This window comes from Rousettus aegyptiacus, unplaced genomic scaffold, assembly GCF_014176215.1.
Source record: "Rousettus aegyptiacus isolate mRouAeg1 unplaced genomic scaffold, mRouAeg1.p scaffold_m13_p_8, whole genome shotgun sequence".
Taxonomy (NCBI): Eukaryota; Metazoa; Chordata; class Mammalia; order Chiroptera; family Pteropodidae; genus Rousettus; species Rousettus aegyptiacus.
In genome coordinates, this window is record NW_023416311.1 from 83,316,603 (window position 1) to 83,340,323 (window position 23,721).

At 33.4% G+C, this 23,721-nt stretch overlaps 1 protein-coding gene and 1 pseudogene across 1 annotated transcript in view; both read right to left on the bottom strand.

Moving 5' to 3' along the window:
• The window catches only part of NDUFS4 (NADH:ubiquinone oxidoreductase subunit S4), an 83,374-nt gene that overhangs the window by 56,050 nt on the left and 3,603 nt on the right, over positions 1–23,721 (bottom strand). The gene's annotated exons all lie outside the window — the stretch shown is intronic.
• On the bottom strand, positions 4,644–4,762 carry LOC118607430 (annotated as a pseudogene).

Sequence of the window (23,721 nt, forward strand, 5' to 3'; positions counted from 1 at the left end):
ACTTCAGATATACTCTTCAAAAAGTCTGAATGGTGAAAAGATAAAAAACCATTTGCACTGGAAAATAGTATCTGAATAAAACTAATATTACTGTCTCAAAGTTCCAACACTATTCTCCCTTTGAAGCAAAATAACCTTATCGACTAAGAATAGCAAAATCCCCCTATCATTATAGCAGTCTGATAACATGGCTCCAAATATCTTTTACACTCCTTTCTCCCATCAAGAGCTAGAGGTCTATGTTCTCCATTCCTAAAATCTGAGCCCTATTATGGCTTGATCAATATAACACAAAAGTGAGGCAATGCGTGTTTCCAGGTTCAGGCCTTAAAAAACTAGCAGTTTCAACTTCTGGTCTCTTAGAATATCGTTTTTCAAGATATTCACTCTTGTAAACCAGTCATTAAGAATGAGAATGTCCAAGGTGCCCCAAAGACAGACCCATGTGTAGAGGAATCAATAGTCAATACCACTCTGCCAGCCATGTGAGTGAGCTGTTGGACAAGGATCATTAGTTCAAGTTAAGCCATCCTGGGAGACACCACCTGGTGCAGAGATAAGCTTCCCAATCAAACACTGCCCAAATTGTCAATTTGTGAGTAAAACAAATTATTGTTTTAAGCAATTTTCAGAGTAGTTCATGTCCAACTATAGATAGCAAAAACATCCCTACAAATAATTGGATATGGTTTTATAAACATTAAAATCAAACCAATAACTTCGAAAAACAAGAAATGATTTGCTGGACTTCTAGACAAAGTAAAATTCCTAATCTTAAATACAAATTAAGGAATTAATTAATCCTAAGCCTTTTGATTAAAGCCAATTATGTTTGTTATCAACTTATTGCCAACTGAATTAACCAAATTCACATTAAATCAGAAAGTGTTCGGTTCCATACTAAACCATAAGAAAATATTACTAAGAGTTCTAATTGAAATAATAAAAAAAATAATATATACATAGTCTCTATGTCACAATAATTATCTCAGACTTAAAATATAATAATCTTCTGCTCACAGATTCCTATTTCCCATTCTTGTGAGCCAGGTGGAACTTGTAGCAGGAACTCATAGTAGTTGTGCGGATACAACTCAAGCCAAAAACTTAAAACTAATCCTTTGAGAGTCATCCAAGAGACTAGGAAAGATATGTGTAATATGGATAAGGGTTATTATGTTCACATGATATTATGATATTGAGGAGTAATAAGAAGGAGAATGTGGGTGAGGTTTCTGAGGGTGGTAACAAAGAAACTGGAGGGCATGATGAAAAATGTACAGTCAAGGAAAAATACATCCAAGTTTACAGCACCAGGTTATCAAATAAATAGAATGAGGTAAAAATAAAAGGAATAAGAAATAAAGATGTCATGGTGATGACAGTAATATTACAAAAAACAAATATATGAAAAGTTCATATTTGAAAAGGTTAAATTATTGAACTATATTGGCTGCAAAAGAAGGAATTAAGTTGCATGTTCTTTGACATGTTTTGTAATTAACTGGAAGCAAATTTACCACAAAGAAGTCAATGATTAATCTATAAAATTCTAACAAAATTTTTATAAAATTTAATAATTGTTAGGGAAGAAAAATTCATAAAAATAACCAAGAAAATTTGAAAAACAACTATAAGGTAGGACTTGCCTTGCTGGCTAATATGCTGCAGTAATTAAAATATGGTATTAGCATAGGCAAAGACACATAGATCAAATAAAGAGTACTGGTCAGAATACAAAACTAGACTATGTAAATCAGTAAATTTATTATATAAGTACAATTTTAAATCAGTGGTGAAAGGCTGGACTATTCAATAAAATGATATAGACAACTGGCTATCCATTCATAAAATAAAAATATCTGAATCCTCATAAAATAGTTACATCATATACCAAAGAATTCTAGATGAATTAATACATAAAAAACACATGTGTTGTGTGTTTAAATTACTGGAATAAAATATAAGAATTTTTATAACTTATACATAGAAAAGTTTTCTTAATCAAGACACAATAACCACGAACTATGAAAGAAATAACTTATGAACAACAAAAGGTACTACAAACTAAATTTGAAAAAGGAAATGTCAGAGATAGTAAGTATAACATGCATAGCAGATAAAAGACTAATATTTTTTTAACATTAAGGACTCTAAGGAACCAAGACAAAAATCACCCAAAAAGAGAGAATGGATATAAACATGGTAGATATTATCAACTACATCAATAACCACTTTAATTGAGAACGGCCTAAATGCACCCACTGAAGAGAGAATGTGTCAAAGTAGGTAGAAAAAAGAAGACCCACCTATACGTTGCCTAAAACCATTTTAAATATAAAGATAGATTAAAAGTAAAGAGATGAAGATGTACCATGCTAACAGTAATCAAATCTTAGTGCAGTAGCTATATTAATCTCAGACAAAGCAGACTTCAAAACAAGGAAAATTATCAGGAATAAATAACAGCATTACATCATGATAAAGAGGTTAATTTTCTAAGAAGATATTAACAATCCTTAAGGTATATGTGCCAAACAAAAGAATGTCAAAATATGTGAGGCAAAAACTGGAAGAAATACAAGGAGAAACAACAAAATCCACTATTATAACTGGAGTCTTCAACACTCTTCTAATAGTAACTGACAGAGCCAGCAAACAATATCAGTAAGGACATCGTTGAATTTAACAGCCCCATCAATTAACTGGATTTAACATTTATGGAATATTTCAACCAACAACAGCAGAATACATTTTCTTCTCAAGCTCACATGGAATATTCACCAAGATAGGCCACATTGTGGGTCATAAAACACACCTTAAGAAAAGCACAATGTATGCTCCCAGTCAACAATGAAATTAAACTAGAAATCAGTAACAGAAAATTGGAATATTTCCAATTATCTAGAGATTAAACAACACACTCCTAAATAACTTATGGTTCAAAAGAAACCTCAAGAGAAATTTTAAAATATTTGAACTAAATGAAAATACATTTTAAAATTTGTGAGATTCAGCAAATGCAGCATTTAAAAATTTATAGCATTGAATATGTATGTGAGAAAAAAAGAAAAATCTAAATTCAATAATCTGTTTCCATCATGAAAAACTATAGAAAAAGGCAATATAAACCTAAGGCAAGCAAGAAGAATAAAAATTACAGCAGAAATGAAATTGTAAAAAGAAAATTGGTAAAGAAACATCAATAAAACCAAAAACTATTCTTTGAAAAAATAGTAGAGTTAATAAATCTCTAGCCAGGGTAACCAAGAAAAAAGAGAAGACAAAAATTACCAGTATCAAAAATCAAAGAGGTATGTATATCACTATTCATACCATGGAAATAGACTTTAAAAGATTAATAAAGAAATATTATGAACTAATTCTATGCCCACAAATGTGATAACTTAGATAAAATGGACTATTTGAAAAACACGAACTACCAAAACTTACATAAGGAGAAATAATCTGAATAGGTCAACAGCTATTAATGGCACTGAATCCATAATGAATAACCTTCCAAAAAAGAAAGCCCCAAGCCCAAATGGTTTCCTGATGAATGCTCCCAAACATTTAAGAAGAAATTATACTAAATCTCTACAGTCTGTTTCAGAAAACAGAAACAAGGGAACATGTCCTAACTTATTCCACAAGACCAGCAGTACTTTAATATTACAGCCAGGTAAAGACATTTAAAAAAAAATAAAAACTACAAACCAATATCTCTTATAAACATAGATGCAAAAATCCTCAACGAAATTTTAGTACATCAAATCCAACAATGTACAAAAAGGTTTATACACCATGACCAAACAGGGTTTATTCCAGATATGCAAGGCTGGTTCAGTATTAGAAAATCAATTAATGTAATCCAACACATCAACAAGTAGAAAAAAAAGAAAATCACATGATCATATTAATTGTCACATGAAAGGCATCTGACCAAATCCAACACCCATTCATGCTAAAAACTCTCAGCAAACTAGGACTGGGGGATCTTCCGTAACTGGATGAAGAACACATACATAAAATCTACAACATACATAATGGTGAGTAACTAGATGCTACCCCTTAGACTGAGGAAAAGGAAAGGATATACCCTCTAGCTACTCCTATTCAACATTTTACAGGAAGTCCTAGCTAATACAATAAAATGAAATTCAAAGAATGCACACTGAGAAGACATCAAAGTGTCCTAGTTTGCAGATGACACTGTATAACTGTATATAGAAAAAGTTCAAGGAATCAACAAAAATCCTTCCGAAATGAACAAGTAATTACAATAACAATCTGCAGGACACAACATTAATATGTGAAAGTAAGTTGTGGGGATGTAATGTATAGCATAAGGAAAAATAGTTACTATAGTAATAATTTTGTATGGTGACAGCTGTTTACGGACTTATTGTACTGATCACACTGTAAGAAATATAAATGAATCGCTATGTTGTACACCTGAAACTAATACTACATGTCAACTGTACTTTAAAAATAAACTTGAGGATATGCTTGTAAGCAAGCACGTGATTACTCGCATCAGTATTATTATTATTAGTAGTAGTATTTGTTTTTTAGGAGAGGCAACCCTTGGTTGACCTCATGGATTGCAAGGACCTCGTCAGCTTACAATTCCTTATTTTTTACACCTACAGCACCTGGTCTTCCTAGGTAGTCTCCCATCCAAGTACTAACCAGGCCCGATCCTGCTTAGCTCCTGAGATCAAACAGGATCAGGCATGTTCAGAGTAGCATGGTCGTAGACTACATCGATATTATTATACACATATGTGAATGTTAGTAAACAAATTTATGGAACCTGTATAAAAAAGTCAACTGTTTTCCGATATAACCAGCAATGAATAACTGGAATTTGATATTAAAAATGCGATACTATTTACATTAATACAAAAAATACTTAAGGATAAATCTAACATAAAAGGGTTATATGAGGAAACCTAAAGAACTCTGATAAATCACAAAACATCTACTTCAAGGACAGTCCGCGTTCATGGATAGGAAGGCTCAATATAGTTAAGATGTCAACTGTCCCCAACTTGTTTTATAAATCCAAAACAGCAAAATCAAAATTCCATAAGTTATTTTGTAGACATCAGTAAGCTGATTCTAAATTTATATGGAAAGACAAAAGACCCAAAACTATCAACATAATACTGAAAAAAATTACTAAGTCAGAGGATTGTCACTAACAGATTTCAGACTCACTACACTTATCAGTAATTAAGAAAGTGTGCTATTGGTGAAAGAAGAGGTAAATATATCAATGGAACAGAACTGAAAGGCAAGAAAAAGACACTTAAATATAATTAACTGATCTCTGAGAAAGGAGAAAGAATCCAGAGAAAAAGACAATCTTTTCAATAGTGGGATTTATCAACATGCAAAAAGTTCCACGCCAAAAGCTGGATCCATTAAAGAAAAAATACATGAGTTGAACTTCATCAAAATTAAAAGCTGCTTCTCAGTGACAGACTAAGAAAATGAAAAAACATGTACAGACTGGGAGAAAACATTTGCAAAACACTTATCTGATAAAGGCCTTGTATGCACAATGTAAAAAAGAACCTTTAAATTCAACATTAGAAAAACAACCCGATTAAAAAGTAGGCAAGAGACCTAATCACACCTCATCAAAGAAGATATGTAGATTGTAAAATAAGCATATAAAAAAGGTTCAACATCACGTCATTAGGAAACTAAAAATTAAACATACAATGAGATGCCACTACACACCTATTAAAATGCCTAAGAAGAAAAAAAAACTGACCCCACCAAATCCTGGTGAGCATGTGAAGAAACAAGAAGTCTCATTCATGCTGGTGGAAATGCAAAATGGTATGGCCACCCTGGAAGACAGTTTGGCAGTTACTTACAAAGCTAAACAGAGTTTTAACATGCAATCCAGCAACTGTGCTAGTAGGTATCCGCCCAATTGAACATAAATCATATGTTCACAAATATCTGCAAAACAATGTTTATCACAGTTTTTATAATTGTCAAAAACTGCAAGCAACCAAGACAACCTTCAATAGGTGAATTAATAAACTGGTAGAGCCATACAATGCAATGTCATTCATTAAGGAAAAGAAATAGGCTGGACAAAGTATTTGCAAGTCACATGTCTGACAAGGAATTTATATCCAGAACTACTAATTTATATAAAGAACTACTAAAACAAAAAAAAACTCAATTCAAAAATGAGCAAAGGCCTTGAATAGACATTTCTCCAAAGGAGATATACAATTAGCTAATAAGCACATGAAAGATGTTCAACATTACTAATTATCAGGGAAATACAAATCAAAACCAAGAGATAACACATAATAGTCATTAGGATGACAAGGGAAGGAAGAAAGGAGGGAGGGAGGAGCAAGTGTTGGCAAGGATGTAGAAAATTTGGGAACACTGATGGGAATGTAAAATGGTATAGGTGCTACAGAAAACAATGCAATTACTAAACAATTAAAAACAGAATTATCATATGATCCAGCAATTCTACTTGTTATATCTACCCAAAAGAATTAAAAGCTGGGACTCGGCTAGATATCTTTTCAACAATGTTTATAGCAGCATTAATCACAGTAGCCTAAGGTGGAAGAAACCCAAGTTTCCACTGATGAATGGATTAAAAATGTGGTATATATAGAAATGAGATATTATTCAGCCTTAGAAAGGAAGGAAATTCTGACACATTCTACACCAGGGATAAACCTTTAATAAATGCTAAATGAAATAAGCCAGTCGCAAAAGGACGAAGAGTGTACAATTTCACACATACAAAGTACCTAGAGCAGTCAAATTAATAGAATGGAAAGTAGAATGGTGGTTGCCAGGGGCTGGTTGGAGAGGAAAATGGAGAGTTATTGTTTAATAGGTACAGAGGTTGTTTTGGAAGATGGAAAAAAGTTTTGGAGATGTATGGTAGTGATGGTTGCACAAAATGAATGTACTTAATGTCTGTCACTGAACTACAATTAACAAATAGTTAAAATGGTAACACATAAAATATTATGCATTTTTTACAATTAAAGTAAAAAAGAATATGCCTTAAGAAACTGTTGACACCTGGTTTATACCACCACCAAGGAGAAACCAACACAAAAGTTTGCCAAAGCTTAAGACTTACAACTTTGATTTGGGAATACCTGTTCATGTATGTAGACCCTTTATTTAATTACAGTAGGAGTACTTCAGAGGTACTTAACCATCTTGTTTAAATGATTCTACTAATTAACCATACATAAATCTGTGTTCCTCTTAAGGCTGTGTTAGAAATTATGGCTGTGCACCAATACTCCAGTTCTCCTACCAAGCATATGGTGAGATTATACTTTACTGCTCTCTTTGAAGTTAGGTGAGGGCATGTGACTTACTTCCACTAATGAAATGAGAGGAAGTGAAACCATCTAGAAAAAGCTTTAAAAGTCAGCGCATAATTACCTCTTCCTCTATCAGAGTAAACAATGGTGGTGTTAGTCTGGGTCCTTGAGTGAGTATAAATGGAGGAGTAGAACTCCCAGCAAGGGACATGAAGCATGAACAATAAATTGTTATTTTAAGCCACAGATTTTGGGGGTTTATATCCTGACTCATTTAGCTTGATAGGCAATTCTCTATCTATGCTCTTCTCCAGAAAATGGCATGTGAGAACTTAAGTTGCCTAATGAGTTTTACATTGAGTATTTAAGGTTGAGAATGTTATAGATTGTTTACTATTTTCAAGTGAATCAAGGTATCACTTTTAAAAAGCTACATTTTTAATCTTTAAGGGCAACATAATTTATTTTCTAATGCCTCCAAAGTTCAGGTGTCAAAAAGCCATTGGATTATTTGCTTCACACCAGCTTTAATGCTGTTTCATCTTGGATGGCTCGCCTAATGAAAAAAAAAAGAAAAAAAGGCTATGTATTTTATTTATCACATTAATTTTCACTGTAAAGTATTCTAACTTGTTACTTATTTGCTTCAGTTCAGGAATCTTTTATGATAAAACTTCTAATTTAAAACCATTGGTATTATGTATTATAAATGTATTTATAATAAAATAATAAATTCTATGACATAAAATATGCTAAATTTACAGGCCATGACAGTTGAACAGACTAGCATTCATCATCTAGCAATGTTACATCAAAGAGAAAGCTAGTTGGTAGGTGTTGCTTGCTCTTCAATTCAGACATGAAGTATCTGCCCATCCACAAATCTGGCACTCTTGGGTATCCTATTTTTTAAACGCTGATTGCATGATTAAAAATAATTACAAATATATTTAGAAAAAAAAATCACTTTCATTTTTTTTTTTTTAACTTCATGAAACAATTTGGAAACGGTCACACAATGATTTCAGAGTTAGTCAGACCAATGTTAAAATTCCGGACCTGCCGCTTAAGAGCAATGTGATCTTGAACAAATTACTTCACAACTCTGCACTTCAATTTCCTCATTTACAAAAATAAGGATAATAATACCTCATAGAATGACTGGCAGAATTAAATAACATGTTAAGTAACTGCCATGGCGTGTCTGGTGTAAAGAGAAATAAATGTTCATTTCTTTCCATCTAGTAACAAACAGGAACAGCTCCTTTAGCGGCAAGAGAGGAAACGTAACCCTACAAAAGGTTAACAAACACTTTTCTCTAAAAAAATGTAAACGGCTAACTTTTCTGTCCAATTAACCATGAAATACTACCAAATCCATGGGTCTACTTTCGTCCTTTTTCCTTCTCACATGGACTACTGTAATAGTCACTTAACCAGCCCCCTGCCTCTAATCGTCTTTGACATCACCAAGCAATAATAACCAATCACACCACTCCTTTGCTTAAAATCTTTTATTGGCTAGTGGTAACTCACCTCAAAAAATGGAAGTATTTAGGAATGGAGTACCATGAGATTTATAATTTGCTTTCAAATAGCTTTGGTAAAAAAAAAAAAAAAGACCTATACACGCATTTTGCTCATACACATACATATGCATACTCATACATATGTATTCGCTTACCTATATACATATATGCAAATGCAAAATGAGCAAAAAACAGCCAAATAATGTGGGTTTATGGATTCACTGTACCCTTTTCTGCACATGTAAAGATTGTAATAAGTTGTAAAACTGAAAGATCAAAATAAAAACTATTAGTATGCTTCATTTGCGGAAAATGGAAAATGTGTTTGCTTGGATATGCATAGACAAACTCCAAGCCTAAGAAACTAATAACAATGATATTTGGGGGAGTGGGGGGGGAAGTAGTGGTAAATGAGCAGATGGTGGGCAGACTAGAGGAAGACTTACATATAATTTACTTATACACACGAAATTCTATGACTGCATTATCTATTCAAAATATTACACTGAAAAGTACACTGACCACATTTCTACTTACTGCATATGGTTAACGTGAGGATTAAATGAGACAACATATATAAAGCTTTAGTAAGTGCTTGGCACTTGGTCAAAACAACAAATATTAGCTAGTCCAGCTGTTAAAGAAGAAAAAAAATGGTATTAATAAAAGCATCTAATGTGTACACCCTTGGGATGCTTAGTTACACTCTTCAGAAGAGGCTACTTCTATTTTCAAATACCATTATTAAAATTTATATCATAGGATTTTTTTGATTGGCATAAACCAAGACTGAAATTGTTTTTCCTCACTAAAATGAGTGGTACTTGAGATGTTTATATCTGGCTAGAGAAACTTCATGGGCACCACTGAACAAGGCTAAACATTTGAGCAAGCTCAGCAAGCCTAGACTTTTCAAACAGCACTCAAGGTCTAGAGCTCCATTTGGGCCTATGATCTCCCACGTGTAGAAAGTACTGTTGCCTGCCTTGACTAGACTACTGCTATTGTTCATCTTCGGTGAACCAATATAGTGGCTGTGAACAGGGTACCTCTTTAAGGAGGCCCCTGCTTCCTGACCTGACCACAGACCATTTCTATCATCAGAATTTATTACCTACCCTTTTAGTTTATCAAGGTATCACCTCACTGAGCTACTAAGATTAAAGAGATATAAATGATAAGCACTTAGCATTGTTCTTGATATATTCCAAGTAAAATTATTAGTAATCGTAATTATTCTTGAGAAAGTAATGTTGTTAAATTTACAGTTAAAGTTCATTTAAAGTTTTTATTAGCTTAACCTGAACTTTATGCCAATTCTAAGACATGGATTCAACTACGAAAAAAGTTCAGAGTAAAAATAACTTGACAATTCATTTCCCTAAACAGCTACAGTAGATGTTTGCTACCTATGACCTATTTTAGAGCAATCGTTTTTGGAAATAAGGCACAACTCAAGGAAAGATTTAGTAGTAAATTAATGTAACTAGATGTGAGTTCTTAATTTAAAAAAAAAAAACTGAAAATATCCTGCACTAGATAACAAAACAGTAATACTCTGAAATACCATATTTTTTAACTGGTCTGTAAACTTGAAAAACTTAATTTGTTTAAACAAATTCAAAGAGAATTTTTTTTAAAAACAAGTGTCAATTACAATCTAGACTTTATCACCTCATAAATGTAACAAAATATATATGTACATGTGCACAAAAGATCACAAAAAAATAAAGACACACATTGAACTTCAGTGATTAGCTTAATGAAGAAAACAGCCTGCTTGTTATTCAACAGTTTTACAGGCCTTCATACCATTTAAGAAAACCTCAACAATTACTAAAAGATTTATCCAAATTCAGTTATATAACTCAGACTATTACACCTGAACAGAGTAAAACTCCCACTGACTTCTCTAATTACTTAACACCCAAGTTTGACTTTAAAATAAGTTTTGTCAGAATTGTATGTGAATTGATTTCAATCACAAAACTAATAAGAACATGAGACATGAAACCAGTATTTTTTCCACTGACTTTCCATAACATTCCATCTTTTAAAAATATTCACCCAAAGTTTTTTAAAATTTAAGTGTAATTAACATATAACAGTATATTAGTTTCAGGTGTATAACATTAGACATTTGTATATATTGTTAAATGACCACCACAATAAGTCTAGTTACCATCTGTCACCATAGTTTCAACTTTTTTTCTTGTGAGAACTGTTTAAGATCCCTCTTAGTAACTCTCAAATATGCAATACAGTATTATTAACTATAATCACTATGCTGTACGAAAAGGAAGATGTTTGACTTTAAAATATTTTTGGTTGTGTTGACAAATATTCAAGCAGTAAAATATTCTTTGAAAAGAAGTTTGAAAGATCTGGCAAGAGTAAATATTATCATCTACAAAATAGTGCATCTTCAAAAAGCCTAGCTGAATTCTACTGGCCATATATATTTAAGAATGTATATAAAGATTCTAATTCCTATTCTCAATTCATTAAACATCTACTGAAATATCTACTAAGTCTTCTGCACACTGATATACCCAATGGCTGGCCTTAAAGATTTTATTGGGGGAAGGCAGACATGTAAACAATAATTTCAATGTCACTCTTTTGAATGCTAGTGATAATTTCTAAAATAAAGAATTATACGAGGTGCTTTTCTATTCATGTAGGAACAACTCTGCATTGGGGAGTAGGAGTTGTGGTGGGATGTGACAGGAAAAACTTCAACGCTGTTGCCTGAGCTGTCCAGATACTTTGCTTTCATTGAGCATCCAATGCTGCAGGACTGAGAATTAAAAAAAAAAAAAAAAAAAAATACATCTAACATATTACTTCACACATTTAGTGCCTTGACAAACACATTCATAATTTATTTTTAAGTAAGGTATAATACCTTAAAACTAGTAGTTTAAATTTTGATTGAAAAGTCATGAATTCTTTACTTTCCAAAAAATTGCTTATTTTTTCCACTATGCTTTTTTTGCCTTTTCCCATATTCCATGTGTCTTAAACTCTAACATTCCATTTTTTGCTTTTATTTCTAAATAAATAAAACTGAACAAATTTAACTAAGTAAAATTATGTGGTTTGTTTAATATAGACTATAACAGCAGAATATGTAATTCTCAATCTCAAATGTCAGGGTTTATTCTGTATATCAAGCACTCTGCCTTTTCAAAATCTGTAGTATAATAGCTACACGGCTATTGCAGAAAAAAATTTATTTTACTATTGGCAATTATTTAAATTTGCAATACATTTCCATCTTTTCCATTTCTTTGATGAAAACCTTTGGAGTCTTAGTAAAAACTTAAATCACACAAAAAGCCATGTGACAGAATTATAGGTATACATTTTAATAAATATTGCCATAAGATAAAGTCTGTAATACTATTATCCAATATAAGGAAGAACCAGGATGCATCATAAAACTATAAAAGTCATTATTTTTCAGTAATTTATAAAGTCATGGTCCAGGACAGTTACATTTAAAACTCACATAGTTATAAGGAAAACAAGTATCTAAAATGCTATTCTGCTTAAGGAGATGCTACTATGAAATATTTTTTAAATTTTTATACTATTCCATAATCAAACGAGCACAGATGTTTACTGAGTATCAATTACAGGTTAATCATTGTGTTATGCTGTGAAAATGCAAAGGTAAAGAAGAAACAGTTCCTGCTCTGAGACCTTAAGTCTTGTGGGAAACAGACAAGGAAATAGGCAATCACAATAAAGCATAAGTACTCAAAAGAGGTAAGAAAAAGAGGCTCTTAGATCACAAAACTAAGCTTGTGAATTAAAAAAAATGCTCCTTAGAGAAAATGATGCTTAAAGTTTCACCTGAAGGATGAATAGAACTTAAATAGGCAAAGGTGTTGAGGTGGTGTAGGGGTAGGGAAGACAGAGAAAGCGGAAGAAAAAGTCTACGCAGACAGAACCTTAATTACAAAAGAGAGCAAGCACACAAGCACAAGTAGTTCAGGATCACTAAAATATAGTTTGTGTATGGCTGGAGACTGGGCCAGAAGGACGAATGCCAAGGAATGAATAAAAGATGTAAGCAAGGAATATGAAAAACTGACTATGTGGCATGCTAAGAAGTTAGGACTTTATCCTACAGGCCAGACGTTCCCAACCTTTTTAATATCAAGGGCTGATGCTCCTATGAGAATTCTTTGCCTGATGATCAGAGGTGGAGCTGAGACAATGATGCTGGCACTGGGGAACGGCTGCAAACATAGATGAAGCTTCCCTTGCTCATCTCCTGCTGTGTGGCCTGGTTCCATGGCCTAGGGGTTAGGGACCCCTGTGTAGAGAACTAAGATTAATGACATGGAGACCAGATAGAAAGCTGGGTTGGTAGCAAGGATAGTTGCATAAGGATGGAAACTGAATGGGGGTTAGGAAAATGAATACTGGAAATGAATGGCTAATTGACAGAAAGCCTAAGAGGGAGGAAACAAAAAAGATGCATAGGTTTCTGGCTAGGGTAACTGGCTGGGTATTGGTGACAGTAATTAAGAGGGAAAACAAGTGGAGTGGTGAAGATGATGATCATCAAATTGTTTCAGATATGCTGTAATTGACATGTCTCTGGAAAATCCAAGAGAAGTCCTGTTAGTTCTAGGGGCCTAGAAGTCAAGAATAAGATGCAGAGACACATCTTATATGGAGAGCAGGTCCTAAGTCAGTGTATTAGGCAAGAACTACAAATAGTAAAATTATCTTTGGAAGTCCTTTAGAAGCCCCAATTCCCCAGTGGAGACACAGATAGCATCTCTTAATAAGCCATTCCTCTAGCACTGGAATAAATAGCTGTTTCTTTGGTTGGGTATTAAATGATCACTAGAATTAACTTGAATTTTTAAATTTTTAAAAATCTTTTCTACTCTTTTTTTAGATGCTATGTATATGTGTTGCTTTCTTGAGTGAAATGTGTACACAATGCAAATAAACTACATATATTTAGGCTTTAGAAAAAAACAGATGGTAACAAGTCATGGTAGGTAACAAGATACAAAGAAAGTGTATTAGTTTCCTACTACTGCTGTAACAAATCACCAAAAAGTTGGTAGATTAAAACATAATTTATTCTTACAGTACTGGAGGTCATAAATCCAAAATGAATCTCACAGTCAGAAAGGCTGGATACTTCTGAAGTCTCCAAGGGAAAATCTATCTGTTTCTTGTCCTTTCCAACTTTTAGAGGCTGCTGGCATTCCTGAGCATATGGTCACATCACTCTAGTCTCTGCTCCCATGGTGACATTTCCTTCTGATTACTCTTGAGTCTTTCTTATAAGACCCACTGTGATTACATCATTGTGCCCACCAAGATAATCTCCCATCTCAAGATCCTCGATTTAATCCTATCTACAATGACCCTTTTGCCATCTAAGGTAACATTCACAGGTTCTGAGGATTAGGATGAACATACTGGGGGGCGAGGGTTTATTCAGCCTACCACAGTATGCAAAAAAATAAAAGTATTGGAAATTCTCTAGTTCTTAAATTAGATGGTGAATCTGCACAAATTCATTTTGTCATTATAGTTCAAGGAATGGACAAAAGATGATGGGCATTCAAAGGGAACTGAGAAGGAGGAAATACAAACTAGGAAGTCAAAGAAAGAATCTTTCAAGAATGAGAAAGTCATCTTTTTAAACTGCAAAGGTCACATAAGATAAGGACTGAGAAGAGTCTATTCATTTAGCAACAGGGTCACTGTCAACCTTGATGAAAGCTATTTCAGTGGAATGACAGATGCCAAAAATAAAATGCATTGGGCTGAGGAGTGCATGGGAGGTCACAATCTGGAAAAAGCCAAGTGCAGATAATTATTTTATAGACTCCTGAATAAAATACTGTTAATAAAAAGACAAGATCCAAGATACTCTGATAATACAGAAAGAGGAACTAGAATCTAGGAAAGGTTTATGAAAGGGGGGGAAAAAAAGAGGGGTGAAATAACAAAGAGTGAAAAAGAAGCCACAAAAGAATATTGTTAAAATGTGGCACTTAGCATATGTCAGGCACTGCCCTAAGCACTTTATAGACTTAATGAAACAGAATTATGTCCATTTCATGAAATAGAAAACAGACACAAATTAGGCACAGAGCTAGGACTCAAATTCTGGTATAGCTGACTTTGAAACGTGTGCTCCTAACTACTATGCTATACTGATGTGATGGATCCAACAGAGCAGCTCAAGTATGAGAGAGCTAATATAGCCTGGTGGCATGACTACTATCAGGAGTTAAAAAAAAAAAAAAAAAAAATCTCTGGAAAGCAGTTTTTGCCAAAGCCAGAGTCAAAGACAGTAGCAAGAGATTATTAAGGGAGCTGGCCATATCGACAGTTTGAACTCGAAACCAAAAGATTAAATTTGAGACCAAAATTAAAACTTGGGCCCTAATTAGGGGCCACTTACAAGCAGTAAATAAGAAATACTTAAACCATGAATGTCATCAGCAACAGAATAACGATGCTTTAAGTCTCAACTAAGGGAAGAGAAAACTGAAATTTGTGAAATAACCTCAGATGCATGTTGTTCGCATCCCACTGCTAACTAGGCACTGAAATGATACGCTGAAGCACATTGATAAGATGGAAGACAAGGCTACCACCATAGTTATCAGTCAGAGATGACAGTGAGACAGGGGCAAGAGCCTAAAGGGCAACTATAAACAAAAGTCTCTATGTTGAATACTTTAGGCAGTATCAGTGAAGAGAAAATATATGCTCATCCAAATAATGAGATCATCCAGGCCACTAGCTTTACCTGTCACATTCTTAAAGAAAATTCTGTAGGCTGATCTTTGTTGGGATATTATACACAGTCCTTGGTCAACTGCCTGGTACACAGTATGGGAGTATTCTGCTATTGTGAATTCTTTAAACACTGAATTGTATAGAAGAAACCATCTCTTCCCTGGAGTACTTCTATTACTATTTACAGGTAAGGGAGTTTTAAGATGTCAGTTTCCCAATCCTTTGTCATGGCTTTCAGAATATTGGTGAATAAAGCAAATTCCAGTAAATATGAGTTAATTACAACCCAAGGAATGGGTAAACTATAATTGTCAATAGACTATCTAAAATGAGATCATTTACTTTCATGAGATGAAATAACATACGTAAAGCAACTAACTACCTCAGTACCCAACTGCTGAATAAATGATACATTAGGATTCTTATGATTAGCATCACCCCCAAAAAATAGATTACAGAGACTTCTGAGTTGTAAGGAAGCCTGTAATCGACTCCTTTGGTACATCATTATCTTGGCCCATCTGTCATTTCAGCCACAGCTATAGGAGCTCAGACTCAGGTTATCTTCCTGCAACCTACCACAAGTAAACCTATTATGCCTCAGGGTCTTTAGGAGCACAGGTATAGCTCAAAGCACAAGAGAGTTAACACGTTCATTAACCAAAGGGGTATAAGAACCACTAGATAAACGTTCAAGCCTTCCATCTTTCAAATAGACATTACGGAAAGGTATTCTGTATGCTTCTTAGGGAGTTCCAGTAGAACTGAACCTCTACTGCTCAAAGCAGCAATCTCAATATTACTTGTTTCTTCTTCCTTCTCTATTTCACTCCCAGGCTCCTCACTTCTAATTCCTAAGTCAACTTTCAAATAAACCACCTATACCCACATGCCAATCAAAGATAATGCCTGTCCACAAAATCCTGAGAAATGATCGTCTAGCCTTTGTTTGACTACTTCTACCCTACACATTCATCCTCAAAGCAGATATTCTGAGGATATACCTCCTAGTAAATTCTGTAGAAATGCAATCTTTTGGGACTAGAAAATAAAAAAGAAACACAAATATTTGTTGAATGAGTGAACACACCTTTATCAAGTAAACTCTTAAAGTTCATTAGGAAAACAACTCAGCCTACATAATATATACCAACGTTATTTGTTCCCTAAAGATATCTCAATATAAAGTATTCTTGCTCTTAATGTTTGTTCAGTGAGCTCATCTTTCATTATACCTGACTTCCAGGGTTCCTATGATCTACATGCATATGAAATAGCAGTATAATTAGCATTAAAAATATGACTATATAATAGTAAACCCTTAGACTGTTTAATCTGACTCAAGTATTTCCAATTTTTTTTTAACTTGGTACCAAAGAAGGAGATTTTCAGTCGCCCCCTATTGATAAAGCTATGAGATATAAGCCTGAAAAAACTTCTATCAGCTATGATAGGAAAAAACAATCTGAAGTAGTAGCTGTCAGAGAATGTCAGAGACAAATTAGAGAGAGCCTGGTAGCTTCCTTGCTCTGGTCCCTGAGACCAGTTGGCTGTACCCTTGCTCTTTCCATTGCTTGGTAACATAAACCAATTCCTTCTCACCGCCTAAGCCAATCATTTGAGTTTCTAGGTTTCTGTCACTGGTAACTAAAAGATTCAACACAAGAGTTAGTATAAACGAAATGTTGTATAAAACCTAAAATCCTCTAGATAAGGGCTACAAAGTCTGGGATCCATGAATCCCCTAGAAATATAACTCTGATTTTATATATATGAGTGAAACTATTTTTAGAGAGAAAGTCACCAAAACTTCCATCAGTGTCTCAAAATAAATCTGACTCCCACATCCTTTCGAAGTAGTTAAGATTTATTGGTTGATGGTCTAAACCAGTGACTTGATATATTTTTGTACCCATTTACATGTGCAACAAACATCAGTATTTTATTAAATGCCATAATTTTCAACTGAGGGCATATGTATTTCGAAATCCTTCCTCTGCTCCATTTCTAAGATTCTGGGGTGTTAACTACTCCTTTCCTCCCACCACAGTTGAGAATTAATGGTTTGGAATCTGATCATATGAAGAGCTTTTTTGAATCATCTTTGTATCTTTTAAATCTATTCATATGTGCTAAAATGCAAGGTATATTAGAATTTAGCTTTAAAAATAATTCATCATAGAATGGCTGGTCTTATTAAGATGTAGTAAGCATATTCTACCCTGTCTCTCTGAATGCAACCATAAACTCTGTATGTATGGAACAGCTATTTGAAAATTCTGACAAGTAAATCAGGGAAGATCACCAGAATTCAAAGTACCACTCAACCAGCAATGAGTTTACCATAATTTTTCCCTCCAGTATCCTCCACATGAACTTAAAGCAGCAGGAAATCAACAAATGAGCCCTTCTTCAGGAGAAGCACTCTGTCCAAAGGAGCTAGAAAGGGCAAATGTAGAAATTGCGGGGTTTTTTTCCTCTTTTCTCTGTTCTCTCATGCACCATGCACCAGCCAAAGGTAATCCCGTGGCCACATAGAAACCTGCTAGAGTAAAAACTCTGAGTGAAGGAAACCTTCCTTTTCCATTTATTGTGATTCTAAGAAGGTAGGACCAATACCTACTGTTTTTTGTTGTTGTTGTTGTTTCCTTCTACCTGTCTTTCCATCCCTTAGTCACTGATGCAAGTCCTACTGTAGGATTGCACTACAGAGCAAGGTAAAAAGAGCCACAGGTTTCTGGATGTAAACTGTAAAGAGAAAACCCCAGGAATTGACTTTTTCGTAACATAACGGAATTAAATAGAAATCAACAGAAAGATAGAGAAATCTCCAAATCCTTGGAAATTAAAACATCTCTAAATAATCCATGCATCAAAGAGGAAGTCTCAAGGGAAATAAGAAAATCTTTTGAACCAAATGAAAACAAAATATAACATCTAAATTTGAGGATGAAACTAAAGCAACTCAAAAGAAAACAGATAAGGAAACACTTTTAGCTCATTTTATGAGTCCAGTATTACCACAATACCAAATCTATACAAAGACAGTACAGAAAAAGAAAATTACGGACCAATAGCCTTCATAAACATAGCTGTAAAAATCCTCAACAAAATCTTAGCAGATTAAATATGGTAATATATAAAAAGAATTAACACAACAAAGTGTGGTTTATCCTGAAAATGCAAGGCTGGTTCAATATTTGAAATCGATCAATGTAATTCACCATACTAACAATCTAAAGAAAAAAAAAACACAAGAATCTTATCAAACTGATGCAGAAAAGGCATTAGACAAAATATAACATCCATTCATGATAAAAATTATTAGCGAACTAGGAGAAAACTTCCTTAATCTAATAAAAGGCACTTCTACAAAACAAAAATCTTAACTAACATGATACTTAATGGTGGAAACTGAATACTTTCCCCTAAGACTAGTAAATGGCAAGAATGCCTACTGTTACCAATCTTATTTAATATCTTTCTGGAAGCCAAAAAGAAACAAAAGGTGTAAAGATTGAAACAGAAGAAATTGTCCTTATTCAAAGACTGCATGATTACTCACTTTAAAATCCCAAAAATCTGCAAAATATTTATAGAACATATGAATGTCACAAGGTTGCACGATACAAAGTCAACACAAAAATCAATCCTATTTCTATATACAATACAATTAGAAACGAAAAATTTTAAACAATGCTATTTACCATGTATCCCCAAAATACAGATACTTAAGCATAAATCTAACAAAACAGATATAGGATCTGTATATTCAACACCATGAAACACTGATGAAAGAAATCAATAAATAATTGAAGAGACATATAGCATATTTATGTACTGGAAGACTCAACATAGTAAAAATGACAACTCTCTTCAAATTAAGCTCTATACTTCAAGCAATACGAATTAAAGTCCCACCTGGATTTTTCACAGATATAGATAAGCTGATTCTAAAATTTAGATAGATAGGCAAAGGAATTAGAACAGCTAAAACATTTTTGAAAAAGAAGGAAACTGGAAGAATCACAGCTACTGAAGTACAATACACATTTATTGTAAAACTAGAGAAACCAAGACTGTGGTATTGGCCAAGGGATTTATATCAATGGAACGGAACAGAAAATACAAAAATAGATCCAGACAAATGTAGTCAAATGACTGTTGGAAAAGGTGCAAAAGCAATTCAATGGATAGTCTTTACAATAAATGGTGGTGCAAAAAAAAAAAAATTAACGTAAATCTCACACTTTATATAAAAATTCACTCAAAATGGATCATAGATCTGAATGTAAAACATAACACATCAAAACTTCAAGAGTAAAATATAGGGAAAAAATCTTCATGGTCTAAGGTTAGGCAAGGAGTCCTTAGATATAAAAACAAAAGTACAATCCATAAAAGAAAAAAAGTGGCAGGCTGAACTTTTATCAAAATTAAAAACTTTTACTGTGTGAAAGGTACTGTTAAAAGAATGTAAAGAAAAAACAGATTGGGAGAAAATATTTGCAAACCAGATACATGATAAAGGACTTGTATCTAGAATACTTTAAGAACTCTCAAAGTTCAACAATAAGAAAATAACAACATGGTTCAAAGAAAGATACTGGCAAAATGGAATACATTCTAAGGACTATCAAAAGGTAGTCAAAAACATTAAGAAATATGGTCATTAATAAAGAGTAAACAAACTGGACAAGCCATAAGCCTGGAGCACAAATTTTGGAGGGAGAATGAGTGATGACAAATGTCTTCAATTGTCTAAAGAGCTGATATGTATACAGGGGGTTAGGATTTTTGTATATAGTAACGAAAAAGAAACATTTGCCAACAAGTCTAAAAGTATAGAGGGTTTTCTGGGGCTACCAGATATTAACCATATATTTCTCAACTTCTAGACAATCAAGAAACAGGAAGTTCTAGAGAATCTTGCATTAAAAAAAAGGGTCAAACAGGATGATCCTAGAGTTTTCCTCCAACTCAAACATTATATGACTATGATCTATAACTGCTAGAGGTAACTTACCAAAGTACAAGGCCCTGAACATCAAAAAAGATATCCCTTCCTGCCAAAATATCACCTTTCATTGCACAGAAGTAATTATAAAGCACTTTAAATTCCAAATTAAAAAAAAAAAACCTAACGATCTTAACAAAAGCTGTATTGAGACATTTAATTCTCTATGTCTCATTTGTATTAAGAATATTAAAATTTAATTCAAATTACTAATGTCTAAATCTAATTTCATTAGAGTTTAAAGACAAAAGGTATAAAAATAAATTTCATGCAAATTTCTATAGTTTTGAAGAAATCCCTTGAAAAAGAAGTGATCTTTTCCCATAAAGAGTGGTAGTCCTCAAAAGAGCCAAAACATCTGTAATCACTTTAAAGCTCATCAAGACAGAATGACATTTTTAGGAGAAGCATATGGCTTGCTAAACAGTCATCTAGAACAGAATCTTTTGTCTAGTAAACCCTATTCAAGGTCCATTTACTTATGTATAGAGTGGCTGAATAAAGGAAAGAACATATTTTTGAGTCCTAGAAAATACAAAGAAATAAACTCTTCATCTAGTTTTGTTAAGGATATAGCAAAATATATTACAAAAGGAACCAAATCTTTATTCTGAGACGGTGCTCTTAACATCTGAAACAATTCTAAGAAATCACTAAAACAAAAGAATTCTAGAAAAGCATGAAACTTTCTTAGAGAACTATATCCACAAAGACAATCTTCCTAAAAAAGGCATTTCCATTTTAAAGGATAAAACACTTTCTTCTTAAAACTTTGAAGGGCAGAGAGTTCAACAGCTGCGCTATATTAAACCTGAGCCCTTCCAAAAGGAAGAACAAGAGTCTCCAGAGAGTGAGTAACGTGGCCTGCTTTCTCCAAAATTATCAAAATGCTTGCTTTGCCTCAAAGGAAAGTTTCTCCAAGAAAAAGCCTCTATAAAGTGCATGGGTGAAAAGCACAAAACTTAATTTACATTAGGAAAATTTGAAAAATTTAAGGATATTTTGTTTGTTTCTGGAAATTTCACCCTTGCCCCAAGGACAAATCCATTCTGAAGTACTTTGCAGCCCTACCTTCCCATCATAATCAGCATAAAACTAAGTCTCAACCTAAACTTACTGAACGAATATTTATTGGGGCCAAGGCATCTGAATTTTTGTGCACACAACAGGTGATTTTGATGCACAGCAAAGATTTAAAAACCACTGAACTGAATAGAGCATGATCTATCCCACAAAGAAAAACTTAAGTCTAGTGAGCAAAGGCAGGAAGAAAAGGTCACATTTGAGCAATTAACTAGCTGTAAAGAACCTAAGGTTGTATTCACCTATCAAAATAATAACAGAGAACAGAAGGAGAATTTGAAATAGAAGTTCTGAATTGCCTTCATGGCATTAAAGGACAAAAGATTTAGAACAGTCTGCTAAAACATCCAAATATTTAGATGAAAATCGTTATGAAGAAAGTAGCCACTGCTTAATTCAGGTACAATAAAAGGCCCATCAGAATGCTGGACACTGAAAACTAAAAAAGAAAAGATATATTAAGAGCTCACGTATTATATGTAATTATCTCTCAACCTTAAAAAATACCAAAACTTTATTCACAACAAAGTAAATTTCAGTCATCATCAGAACTTTATTTTATATAAAATTCTAATAGGTTTACTTGCTTGGTGTTCAAACTCATGATAAATGAAAAGGGGTAGGGAAACTACTAAAGGAAAGCAGACCAGTCAAGGTAGGATACAAAAACACTATTAAATAGCAGACACATGAACTCACAAAGTATAACAGACATCTGATAGCATACAATAACTTTTTCCTAATGATCACTGGAGTAAGAAAACAAAAAAATATGTTCACTATACCTTGTTAATGCATACATTACATGTATCTTTTTTAAGAAGGTAAGAAAGTATTAAAAAAAAATCAAGTCAGTTATAGAAAGTCTCTCACCGAAAATTGTTACAAAATTTAGGGAAGAAAGCCTTCCTAAAAAACAAATAAGCAAACAAAAACTCTAATTTCTCAATTGGAGAGACTCTCAGTGCACGAAAGGACCAGTGGGGTGAAAGTAAAGAACACTATATAGTCTCTCAAATAAAGAACATAACTTACTAAAAGGAAAAGAAAAAAGATACTGAGATTTTAATTTACTATTATCAGACACAATATTTCTTACTGCAAAAGTCAACATGTTCCTTTAGACTTCTAAATCAGACTATTTCCTAGTAATGCATTGGCAGGCATACCTCGGAGATGCTGCAGGTTCCATTCCAGACCACCACAATAAAGAGAGCTATAATCTTTTTTTCTGGTGGAGGGCCTTGCCTTAAATTTGTAAAAACAACACATCTGTGAACCACGATAAAGCCACGTGCAATAAAACAAGGTAGCCAGTAAACTGAAAAAATCTGTTTCCTCACCTGTATTTGTTTTCTCATCTGAAAAATGAAGAGACTAGAAACACCTGAATTCACAGGCTTACTATGAGAAATGCATGAGATGATGTAAAGTCCTTGGCACAGTGGACAATACACAGTAAATGAGAAATAAATATTAACAATATTATTAATTTGTGCTCAGAATAAATGCCATAAAAATGATTCTCAACTCTCACCAAGGGATAGTAGTTTTAGAAGCTTTTCCATTTAAAATTGTTTTATTCTGTATTAAACCCACACCAAAACAAAGGCTTCTTCCAACATATATTATACAGGAACTAGGTTGCTCCTACTTTCTCCATTAAGCCCCATGTATTACTAACTTTTAAAAACTTCATGTAAAGTAGCTTGCAGAGAACAAGTCACATTTAGTCACTATTATTCCAAAAAAGTTCTCATGTTCCATGAGTACCCTTCCCCAAATAAATTAATTTCCACCTCTTTTAATCTGAATACAGAAGAGTCAGGACACTTGTCAAGAAAATGTATGAGTATTAAAAAAAAAAAAAATCTATTCATAAGAAAACTTTAATCCAGAAGCAGTTTTAGGTGAATATCCTAAACTCAAACCATTGCAAATAATTAGGAAAGAGTATGTGTTG